The sequence below is a fragment of the Plectrocnemia conspersa genome, unplaced genomic scaffold (genome assembly GCF_051122295.1).
Source record: "Plectrocnemia conspersa isolate PC_06_02 unplaced genomic scaffold, ASM5112229v1 ptg000010l, whole genome shotgun sequence".
NCBI classification, from domain to species: Eukaryota; Metazoa; Arthropoda; class Insecta; order Trichoptera; family Polycentropodidae; genus Plectrocnemia; species Plectrocnemia conspersa.
Genome location: NW_028277174.1, coordinates 27,893,311 through 27,906,025, shown reverse-complemented (window position 1 = coordinate 27,906,025; position 12,715 = coordinate 27,893,311). Strand labels below are relative to the sequence as shown.

At 30.7% G+C, this 12,715-nt stretch overlaps 1 protein-coding gene and 1 non-coding gene across 2 annotated transcripts in view; one reads left to right on the top strand and one right to left on the bottom strand.

Moving 5' to 3' along the window:
* Positions 1–12,715, top strand: part of fid (class I SAM-dependent methyltransferase fire dancer) — a 46,941-nt gene that overhangs the window by 16,554 nt on the left and 17,672 nt on the right. The window lies entirely within an intron of this gene.
* On the bottom strand, positions 6,148–6,237 carry TRNAY-GUA (transfer RNA tyrosine (anticodon GUA)). Its single transcript is given in 2 exon segments — positions 6,148–6,183; positions 6,201–6,237. It is a non-coding gene; the product is annotated as a tRNA-Tyr (tRNA).

The window sequence follows — 12,715 nt, the reverse complement described above, 5'->3', positions numbered from 1 at the left end:
GGTTATACGGAGAATTTATGATCGTTCTGAATTTTTTTATCATCTATATATGAATGATTGGTTTTATTCTATCCAAAATATGCGAATAAATATTAATAGAAATACATTGAATTCAATATTGAGACACATCACTTACGTATCTATATTAAAGTTGCATAATTTATATACATTATTAGGTAATAATAAACGTTTGTATTCACCACATCAATGAAACCTCTTCTTTACGTATCCTCAGGGCTGCTGAGAGTGGGGGTAGAAGGGACAAATTCCTCTGCAAAAAATCATAGCAAGAATACATTCATAAAAAAGTAAACCCTGACCTCAAATAATGAATCAGAACTAAACTAGTTGTTTGAGATGTATGTACTGATTAGAGTCTCCAATTAATCGAACCATCAACTACTCGAGTATCGAATATTAAAATTTTAAAATACTCGAGTACTCGAGTACTTTCGAGTATTTACCAAATGTACCAAAATAGCTATTATTCAAATTCGTGCACATATAAATAAATAAATAAAATACTTGGTATGTTAATTTTTACAATTATTTTAACTTCACGAACATACTTTTTAAAAACAATAATGCAAAAAGTGTCTCAAATTTAATATTACTGCTAACCTTTGGTTTTATTATTCCCGTTATGGAAAAAACCCTTTCCGTTGCTGTTGATGTTGGTCTTATTGTCATTTACGCGTTGGATAAGGCTTCTAATTTATATCTGTTCGCTTTTTATAGATATACAATTTTTTGAACTCTCTTTTTATGTTCTCTTCTTTCATTCCCTTCTCTGCTTTTCTCTTATTTTCTTCGACTATTGACAAAATAGCATTTTGTAATTCTTCTTGAATAGATTTTTTTTCTTAACAATATACAATATTCTACTCCTTCTGATTAATGCGAAGAATTTAAATCTATATCCTTCGAAGATGTATTTGGGTGAATCCCTTTCACTCTAGAGCTAAACGGTTCACAAAGAACTGACTTTACTTTAAATGCCTTTAAAACACACAATTGTTTTGATTTATATTTTAAGCTGAGGGATCAGTATAAACAATTTACAACACTTTACGCTACAACTGCATGGTCATAAAACCTAAATTTTTTTTGTTGATATTTCATATTGTTCATTGCCATAAATTAGATAAGTCGGGCCTGTCGAACAGAAAATACAAAAGAAATTTCTTCGTCGTACCCACTAACATTGCCGACGACCGGAACTATGCAACTATGGAACTATGAAAAAATTATACCTGATAATAACCGCTCTAACTCGGGACTTCGGGCATAAACGCCAAATAAAAGCAAGAAGTTAACCTTTACTGGACCGAGTTAAAGTTATTTTTGTTTAAGAAATATTTCAAAATTTTTTAATTTCGAGTATTAATCGAGTAATTTTCAAAATACTCGATTATCAAGTACTTGAAAAATAGACAAAAATACTCGAGTATCGAGTACTCGATTACTCGAATTGGAGACTCTAGTACTGATATATTTCAGGTGTAGCACTTTTTATACATACATGAAGTAAAAGGAGCGGAACATTACCTTCAAAAGCACTCACTTTCTAGGTAGTACTTTCACAATAAACGTTATTATTTAAGGGACAGATTGTAGTTTTTTTAAAGCGGCTCCGTTTGTGCTAAAATTTATTTGCAAATTATTATTGACTGTATTGCTTTTTGAACGTTAAAAAAATATTAGACATGAGAGGAACTATTCATCGAATGTAAATTAGTAGCAGTAAATATAGGTATTTGATCTAATAATTCAGATCAAGTAAAAAATTCACGTCAAAAGCAATAAAATCGTGTCGGCGCCGTCGCAGTGGGAACGCTTGGTAACGAGCACTGCAGTGGCGACGCCACGATTTTATTGCTTTTGATGTGAATTTTTGACTTCTGAGAAGGGATAGTTGTTTTTTGCTTTCTTCTATTGACTAAAATCTTTTTAACATTTTTTTTTTATTTTAATTTTTTAAAAACCATAAAGTCGCCGGATCTAGAGATCTTGTCGAAACTACGAAAATATATTATATCCTTGAAAAAAATTGTGTTTTATAAAATTATTCAACATAATATTATATATGAATCTACTATCAAATATTCTATCAAGCGAAAATGGATGACACAGCTTGTGCATTAGATACATAAACAACAGCATCGTATGTTTGTACAGCTTTAAATCAAGGTTCAAAGAGCGGCATTTGCTCTAATTTTATTTGCCGGTTAGTGGAGCGGGCTGAAGCAGTAGTTGGCACGTGGCATTAGCGCGCAAAATCCGGAACGGTCATGCAATTTCTTTAATGGTGGATGCAGTATGCAGAACACGAGGCTGCAGGAGTTTCCGAGGCCAAAAAAGCATACAAAACAGCAAACGGCTCGGCCAATTAGAGCACTATCCCATTAATACCCGACCGCAAAAATGCTCGGATATATGCCTTTGTCCGCGCTGATTTAGGCGCATATTTGGCCGGCTGTACCGTTGTTGCTTATATACACTGCAGAAAATGGGTTTAGTTAATTGCTAATTGTGTTAATCTCACAACGTACCGTAGTTATTTAAATGATATGCTCGATATGTGTATTATTCATTTAGTATATATGTATGTATGTATGTTCTCATAGAGGCGCGTACCGTGAGATACATTCCCTTTCGCTCACTCGCGTGTTATGTGACGAGAGTGAGTGAGAAGAGGTGGATGTGCGGAACGCATGTAACGCACGCTCTTATCTCTCTCTCACTCTCGTCACTTAACACGCTAACAAGCGAAAGGAAATGTATCGTACCGTAAGCGCATGGTTCTTAACCTTCTTATCAACAATTTTTGAGTTACTTATTTGGGAATTATAGTTAAGAAAAAGCGGGATTAGATTGTGGAATATTTATTGTATTAGTTTAAATATGCTTAAGATGGTTTAAATAAGAGGGTTGAATATGAAAAAGGTGCGGGCATCCTTTCTGTACTACTTAAAAAATCTATGTAAATAAAAAGAGCTTAACAAATGGGTACCGCACGAAATATATGAAAACAAAAAACATTATCGTTACGAAGCTTGTTTTGCGCTTTTTTTCGTTACCGAGCGTTCCCACTGCGACGGCGCCGACACGATTCTATTGCTTTTGACGTGAATTTTTGCCTTCCGAGAAGTGATAATAATTTTTGCGCCCTCCTATTGACTAAAATTCGATTTAAATATACTTTGCCCAATATTTTCATATCAGTAAACTTTGAGATAAATAAATCACAAATATAAATTTTGTTCAATTTTTTATGCGCTTCGTGGGATAGGAAAAGCTGCTTTAAATTTAATTTAATTTTTTTTTTTAATAAAATGCTTTACAAGAAGTGAGTTCCGGCACTTTTTTATATTCATAGATATTACACTGCCAGAATAATTAAATTTTAATAAAATAATTGATTGTGTCGATTTTAATCCTGTTGAAAAATACTTGAAATTAATTGTCGTAAATCAAATTATTTTTTTTAGCAAACTAATATATAAAATAAGTAGCACTAAAACATAGGAGCATTATACTTGTGAAAGCTTGTCTAAGTTTATTGTAATGAAAGTATGATTTTTTGGATCCTATACAGCAGGGATTTGAAAAGTCAAGGTTTAGAATTAAGTGAGTCACAAAAAGTTATAACATGTGAAAATTGTATCATAAAAATATTTTTAAGAATAAAAGTAAAATATATAAGCACACGATACAACTATAAATTTCTCTGTTATTGAAAGTCATAATATAATAAGCGTTATTTATTTATATAAATTTGATATTCCACATGCGATAATTTATTATAACAATTATTCCGCCTTTTATTTTCTTTAAGAACATATCTAGCACTATCGTTTTACAATAACGTTTCAGCACCAGAATAAACCCCCTTTCTTTATCAACCATCTACGATTTCCCGATAGATAATTTTTAATACCAGCGCACTGTTATTCTCATTCCACCCCACAACCCTTGTTCGAGCGGCTTCTGCAATATAGCCGAGGCTTAAATTGTAAAACGTTCCAGGGAACAAATTGTATTGCAGATTGGTGTACAACGTATTGCAGCACTACCATCGGTCTATGACCTGCCGCAAGCAAGGGGTTGGGGCGTCGGTTTTGGGGGTGGGTACCGGAGATATTGAACCCCTGTCGGCGAATCAGAAAAGTATGAATCACCGAGCCACACCGGCACTCTATTCAGACGAAATATTCACACACAAAAAGCACACCAGCCCAAGACGATAAAACTCTGTGTGCTAACGCCCCTGTGTTCGAATAATGTCTAAGAACAACTCGACAGCAGCAGAGGTACGCAAACTTTGGTTTAAAGTCGGTTGTTGTCTCCAGAATAAGTGACTTTTTTAAAGTTTAAAATAATAAATTATCCTAGATAGGTACCTCAAAAAGACTAACAGTGAGCTATTGCTATGGCGAAAGCAAGATGAATCAAGTACTGAAGGTTCAAATTATTAGGATTCTGAAAATAAATTTCTTCTCGTAGCGTGTTTGATTTGTGCGTGTTTAAAAAGCTCCCGGAAGTGTTTTCCGTTCCTCGCAAGGTAGAAGAGCTACTCAACCGTGTCGATCCTTATCCAGTTTCTAATGTTCTTTAACCACGAAATGCTTCTTCTACAATGATTATTTTTTCAAGAAGTAATTGACAATTGTAAGCCCGTAATTATATCATATCAAATTGTATCTTGCAATAAAAAAAATATTTTTCTAGAGCAAGAGAGTGTCTAGAAAATTTTATTCAGATGCTTTGCTTAAAATTTTCTCTTTCTTTGGTTTATTAGCACCATTAATTAAGAGTAGACGTTATATTTTTAATCGTTGTGTCATGATCAAGTTCGGAATAGTATGATCTAGAATACGTGGTGACATATAAAGATACGATAAAGTGTCATGCAAATTTTTTTTTTAAATAGCTTTGATTATTGAATTGACGTTTGTTAAATCTCTGAATTTAAAATTAATTTGCTATTAAATTGGTTCACTTTACTGTTGTGTAAAATTAGGCATTACAATGTAAGCAAATATCTAAAAATAACGTGTAAAGAAAATGAGCGCACTAGTGAATATGTTTCCAGACAATTCAATGATTTAATTTCATTAAATTAAATTAAATCACAGTAATGTCAATGTCAAGTACCGGTTACGGAGATTGCAAATTTAGCTATAGGTACATAATAACATACATATAATTTTTTCACATGATTATTGAGTGAATTTTAAATAGCCTGTTTTTATAAAACACAACAAAAAATATTTTAGAGCATTATATGAATATTATTATTTTTTTAAATTTAATAGTGTATTTCATATTTTTAATAAGCTATAAATAATGAAGACTTACGGATATATTAAACTGATGTTTAATTTTATAACGACTGTAAATAACATCAATCAGAAAATTCCAATTTATTTTTTGACACTTTTGAAACTTGATTGAAATAAATATATTTTTTTTTTATTACAAAACTATTTATATTTTTGTCGCTTCCAAGTTGAAAATATCTAGTTGTAAATTTTCACTTTATATATTAAAATCTAATATATTTTCTACATAAAATTTTATTCGAAATGGTTGAGGACAACTTATAAAATGTTTTTATATTCAGACGTAGAAGCGCGTTAGGCTGAAGCGTCGCGTGCGGCGTATGGAAATGCATTTCTTGAAGGAAAAACACGAGACGAGTCTCGGTTTTCAAATCTCGTATGCCCAAAGAAATATCATATTTTTCATGCGGAATTACACGATATTTTTCTGCATAAATTTGATTTATTACACTAACGTGGCCGTATTGAAAATAACTTTATCATATCATATTTTTTCCGCGCTGAGTCATACTCCTCGCAAAGTTTCGTGAAAAAGTTGAAAGATATGAAACGGTATTATATGTTTCAATAACATGTAGCTATTTATATTTATTTTCTATTAATTAATTTAAAATACACAATATTGGTTAAAGTATTAAAATGATTAATAGGTGTGCTATAATTTATTAAATAAATTAGTGTTTATATACTGTCATTAATATAATATATTAGTCATTTCCTTGATTACGATGTTTTATTTTTACTTACTATTATTAGTGAAAACAGATTAATTTTAAATAGATAAAAAAGTAAAAAAAAACATTCCTTCGAACCGGATTTGAACCAGTGACCTATGGATAACAGCTGTGTTTACTTCTACAGTCCACCGCTCTACCAACTGAGCTATCGAAGGTGATAGTCTGTCGTCGCAAAAATGAAAGTATACTAATCTGTTAACCTACTTTCACGCTTATTTGCGGTGTAATGATTTTATTTAAAACGCTTACCCGAATTATAAAAAGAAATGTAACACACCTACCGGCTGCGAGTTATATGACTAACCAGTTTTTCACTGAACCGTTGTTTTATAAAATTATCTATTATGTTTATATATACGAGTCTTATCAGTTTTATGTGATAATAATATATTGTTATCAATTAGATAATATACTATTTTTTCAACATTAATCAATTAATGAATAAAAAGAAGCACAGATATTCGATTCATCAACTATTGACACTGTGTATTATAATGATAAAAATAAAATAAATAGTGCAGTTTTTCTAGATTTTAAAATAATTTTAAATAATAGATAAAACATTAAGACTATTTAATAATTAGAAAAAATAGCTAAGTATATAAAGAAAATACTTCGAATGAAATTGAGGTATTTGATTTGACATTATTGTTTGTATTGTACATAAATGATATTGTAGATGTATTAAAAATGACTAAAATTCCTCATAATGCGGATAATACACTTATTTATTATGTAGATGAGAGTATGAAAAAATTAGTAATACATACCATATGTAATAAGCCAATACATTTTTTCATAGTGATGATTCACGCGTTCGCTCCATCGCAACTTCGCGTCCAATATAGTGTCAAAGTACTTCACTGTTTTAACTGCCATATTTATTAGTTGATTATTCAATCATTTTCCTGGTTCACATATCGCATGATTGTAACAGTATTGGTCCCAGCACACTCTATTAAAATATTACGTAGCTTCAAGTTTTGGTAACCCACAGACTTTTATTTGGACCCCTCTCACAAAACAATTTTAAGTAATGACACATTTTTATTTTAACAACAAAATATAATATATTAAAAAATAATATAAATAACAAAAGAACATCTCAAAATGAAATAATATTATATGCTATTAAAAATTATTTCCGTTAATTTTCATTTCTGCAAAATCATCGAATAAATTTGAAGCATCCATTTCTCTTTTTGCATTATTATTTAAAATTGTTACTTTTTATAGACGCATTTGTGACATACTGTTTCGAATGTATTTTTTAATGAATCTTAATAGAGAAAGAAATCTATCTGCGGACGCAACTGTGACTGAAATAATTTAAAAATAATAATAATATACAAACTTCTGAGGAAGAGCTACTTATATTATTAACGTAATATTTAATTAATGTTAAATTAGCTAATTCTCTAACAGTTATTTTTTTCATTTTATCTTTTAAAACGTTAGAGGCAATTGTAGTATTAAAGATTTTTATATATTTTTTGTAATTAAATTTTGTAAATGGATGCTATTTTAGCTTTTTCCATGGTGGAGATAAACTTAGCCAGCTAGTCTTCTTATATATAATTGTTCTAAGCTGTCGCTTCCGGACGCGCATATCTTAAAATGAAAAATTCTCCGTTCAATTCTCTACTCTGTAAATCGTATCGCTTTGTATGAACAGTGTATAATAATACACGTAAGCAAAGGAAATATATTAAATTATAATAATAAATAATAATAAAAATTGAATTCGCTCCGATTGATTTTCGAGCCGCCGGTAATGCGTTCTGTTGTTTCGACCAATAAAAAATAAGCATTCAAATATAAAACAAGATGCCCGACAGTACCATGACAACAGTTTTAAATAATTATTATTTAATAACAAAATTTTGCTACACGACAATAATTTTCATTAATTCGTCATTTGACTGAATATAAATAATCGGATTGCAAATTAACTATGTGTGTTATAACCATGAAAATTAAATATATACATAATGTGTTTAGGATAAGAAGAATACAGTGATTAAATTAGATAAACAATCTTCGTAATGAAATCTTCAAATTATGAATTCCCATCGCCGGGCTCCGAGGCCGAAAAGTGAGTTTTTCCTTTTATAATACATAAACATTATCATTGCTTCCGATGTAATACACATATACGTTGGATTTTAAGAATTGCAAATAAACCAGGAATGTTTAAAACGCGTTATGTATGAGGATTGAAAGTTAATGTCGATCAAATCGGCGCTGTCGCAGTGGGAACGCTACATACGCCAACAGACAGCTTATAAACGTGTAGTTTCTTGGATGTTATCTAATAGACGACATTTTACAATGATTATAAATATGTGATTGCATACCTGGAATAATTGATAACCAAAATATCTAAGAGTGGCTTATTTTTAATTCCGATGTGGCAAAATATGTATGTATACGTCATGGTTTTTAATCAATTTTTTTCTGTGCCATCATTCCTCTTTAGGAATAGCCAAATTCAATATATTCAGTTACATCAAACTTATGTAGTATGTTCTTCATAAAAAGATTATACTTGCTGACAGTGACTTCAACTTTTTGTTTATATATACCAATTCTAAGTTGTCATCATATACCCCATCAAATTATTCTATCATTGCTTCTGAAAAATAATTAAAATCAATTTATTACATTATTACTACTAATATAATCCATAAATTAAATTTAAACGACAACCAAAGAACAAAATTGACATAAGTTACAGTAGAGGATTAAACACGTAAATTGGCATCACTTCTTAAACTGATAAGTTGTACGTCGTATTTTAATTGTTTGCCATAAGTATATGTTATTAGATCTCTCACTGCTTCTGAAAATTAACTGTAAACGATACTATATAGTGGGTAAAATGTAATTTTTTGTTGATTTTTCATTATTACTACCATTGTAATATGTTTAATTAACTTTGGCATGTATATCTTTAATTGCCAAATCACTGCTGTTTGTCTTTTAATATTAGATCCTAGAAAGTCAATAGTAATTTTGTTAGAATAGCCGTTATATATTATTCATATAACCAAACACTTTCTGGCACACTCATAATTTAAACTTTTTTTATAATGTTTATAATTCCAAGTGCTACACCATTTTGAATCATCTTCAACTAACACTTTGTAAGAAAAATGCTGTGATCGCACTAAACTGTATCCCGGCGCGCGCTTGACAAATGACGAATCTGTCTGACGCTGGGGAGTCCCGGGTATTGGCGCGCTTGAAAACGAACGATGCAATTGATTTTATCGATTCAAATTGTAAAATACATATCAAAATATGTATAAAAGTCATTAAATTCTAAAAAAAATATTTTTTTAAATATGTTTAGTTTATACGGGATTTAAAATATAATATAAATAACGTGGATTTGTATTAGCTTCTCTATACAGAAAAAATATGTACTTAAATTTTGGCGAATGTTTGCAAATTAAAGTTATAGTTTTTAGCGAATTTTTAAAATTTCGCTTGAAAAAACATTTTCAACAAAAAAGTTTCAAAATAACTACTATTTAGTATAAAGAAATATTTTGATCCGAATTTAAGAATGACGTTGCAAATTGACACAATATTTCTCGGAATTCAGTTCGTCCTTGACTTGGCGTATGCCAGATGTGTTCAAAAGTGACATTACAGGTATTTCGCTGACCCTCTAACTATTTTTATAAAACATTTTTTCACAAATTTTATTGTGTTTCATACAGTATCCTTAAAAATGGACAAAAAACGATCTGTTAGTTTTAAAAGAGGTTATTTTGATGCTGTAGTAATATGGTAATTAAAAATAAAATAAAAATATATCATCTTCCTTACATTCAATATAACGAATTTTCAGTATACCGAATTATATTCATTGGTTCCGTGAGCTTCGCTATATTGAGATTTCACCGTACAATGTTTAATTTATCAATATCTAGCTAAGTTTTAAACCTATTCTTAAATGATGTACAATATTTAGATTTATCATTAAATATCTAAATTTCAAATCTAACGGTAAATAATATAAAATGTTTTCTTCTGGAAATATTTAGTCAAGTTGTAAACCTATTTTTAAATGAATTTAAAATATTAAGCAGTATTTTATAAATTGAACCATTTAAACTATCATTGAAAATCCTAAATAATAATGTTTAATTTGAACGATTAAATTTGAAAATATATTTTTTAAAATCAGAACGAAGCAAAAGTAATATTTAAAACCCAAAAAGTTGAGGGTCCGGAATTCGAACACTCATTAGCTATTTTATATATAAAATTACAAGCCCTTCTCATATTGAAAATTAGGTACTATATCCTCAGTGTTGCTACATTTTTTAAAAATGCGCCACACAAACGAATTTTTTTTTTTGTAAAATCAAATATGTTTCAATTGAACGTGAATTTTTGATAGATAATTCAGCTAAATTCGCAGAATTTCAGTCATAGTTAATACTTCTGAAATACTATTCACAAAGCATTTTTTAACATAATTGCTTTATCATAAGATTTTTTAACTTTATTAAACGAATATTTTACAAATATTTGAGCAATTTAATGAATATTTATATAGTTGAAAATAAGGGGAATAATTCGAATATTCGATTGAGAACATCAATATACATGTTTTAAATTCATCACGTACATCATATCATACTAGAGATGTTCATTGAACAGAGTTTTCTTAATTAAGCCTATTTTCCACTGATTTTATTTGAGCTATTAGATTATTTTATATGTGTTGCTAGGAACATAATGCCTATATTCAAATTGGCAGACATATTTTCCCCATAATCTCTGTTTCCGTCTATCCCGTCCCATCGCCTTCGCCTCCCCATCCTCACCCACCCCCTCCAGACGTGTTTGTTTTCGGCGCACATAATTGGTTTTATTACGTAAGTCTCCGCGAGAAGTGGTGAGGAGTTTCGAGAAGTAGCAGCGAGAGCCAGTAATGGTGTGAAAAGTCGAGCGTATCTGAGCGGTTCAAGGGTCCTTGCACAAATAAATTATGGAGTCGTCGCAGTGCACGTTTAGGCGCTGACCCAGTTTCGGGTCTGTTCCCCCCGTATATGGCCGCGAGCCAGCTACACCCCTATCATTGAATACCGCCGGTGCCTGGATCTGACCCAACTCGAAATTATATATCTTTCGGTTCATTCATGTAGTTTGGAAATATGGAAAATGGTTTATTTACACGCGCCAACTGCGGCCGCAGCAGCGAAGAACGCCAGGAAACACATACATTACCCTAACGTCCCAGTATCGGCCGTCTGTGCTATAGATACCCGTTTTCCATATTGTTGTACTTTTCTACCGTTTTACATAAATTTTGTTGCCAACGATTCGTCTGAATTAAATATATATGCTGTTTTCTTTATCTGCCTAATACGAAGGATTTATGGTGACCATTTTCATCACCGCCCTCAATTCGGTTCACAAAATAACTAAACTTCTTAATAGTCTAAAAAAACTATCTTCGTTGCTCTGTTCTACTAAAATAAATTGCACAAATACTGATAGATGTGGGAACTAGTATAAAGTCCATTATACGCTCCATCATAGTAAAAGGCTTATCTAGACCAAGATCCGTACCACTCCTCTGAAGCATACGTATGTCTTTGGATGGCCCTTATAAGCGAAATCATTGTGGTCGCTTCTTGATGATGATAAAGAATACGTTTATATAAAAATACTATATAACAAATTTGAATAAACAGCTTATATTTATAAGGCCAGTGGTTCTTAAAGTTTACGTTGCAGTGCTCTTGAGTGCCATCGCTTCTTTACATCGGCTCTAGTATTACAAAAATATTTTTAACCTAGCCCATATTTTATACAAAATATTCGATATTTCGCAATGTGCACTTGTTATAATTTAACTTGGGTGTTGACGGTCAAAAAAGGGTAAGGGTATATATTTTCCTTGGCTATTAAATTGGCTATTGATGTTACTCACAATGTGCTCAACACCAAATGCCTGATTTAATTAATAAATAAATTAGCTACCTGTAAACAGACTTTAGTTACAGCCTCACTTTCATTATTATATTTTTGTGAAAAAAAAGTGTTATACTACAAAAAATCGTTGTCTAATTTGATAACAAAATAATTTACAATTAATTCGAAGTCTGTAGTCTCTTTTTTCTGGGTTTTACAACAAGACAAATATCCACAGGTAATACGATGAAAATAAAATATCGCAAAAAGCGTTACACGGGGCACTGAATACTGCGGAATGCGAAGCAATAGGAGCACCATATACGGTCATATCTCGCTAGTCCTCAACTTGACACGTATATTATCTGTTTTATAGTATAGATAATACAACTCAAATATTCCCATCTCTTTCTTATTTATCAATATAGACAAAATATATTGTGATTTCTGAATTAAACTATAGTTATTTTCCAATTTATTTCCTGCGAATTTTTTTATATAATATAGCCATTTATGCGATAGTAAAATGTGGTTATTTTTTAATATAGTGCACCGTTTTATTGCATTATAAATACTTTCATAGTTAGTGAGAAGGTAATTAGTTTACGCTAGCAAACACCGCACCACTAGAAATCTTGTTTATATATATTTTATTAAGTGCAGTGCAAATGGAGTTCCGGGATGGAGGCAATATCT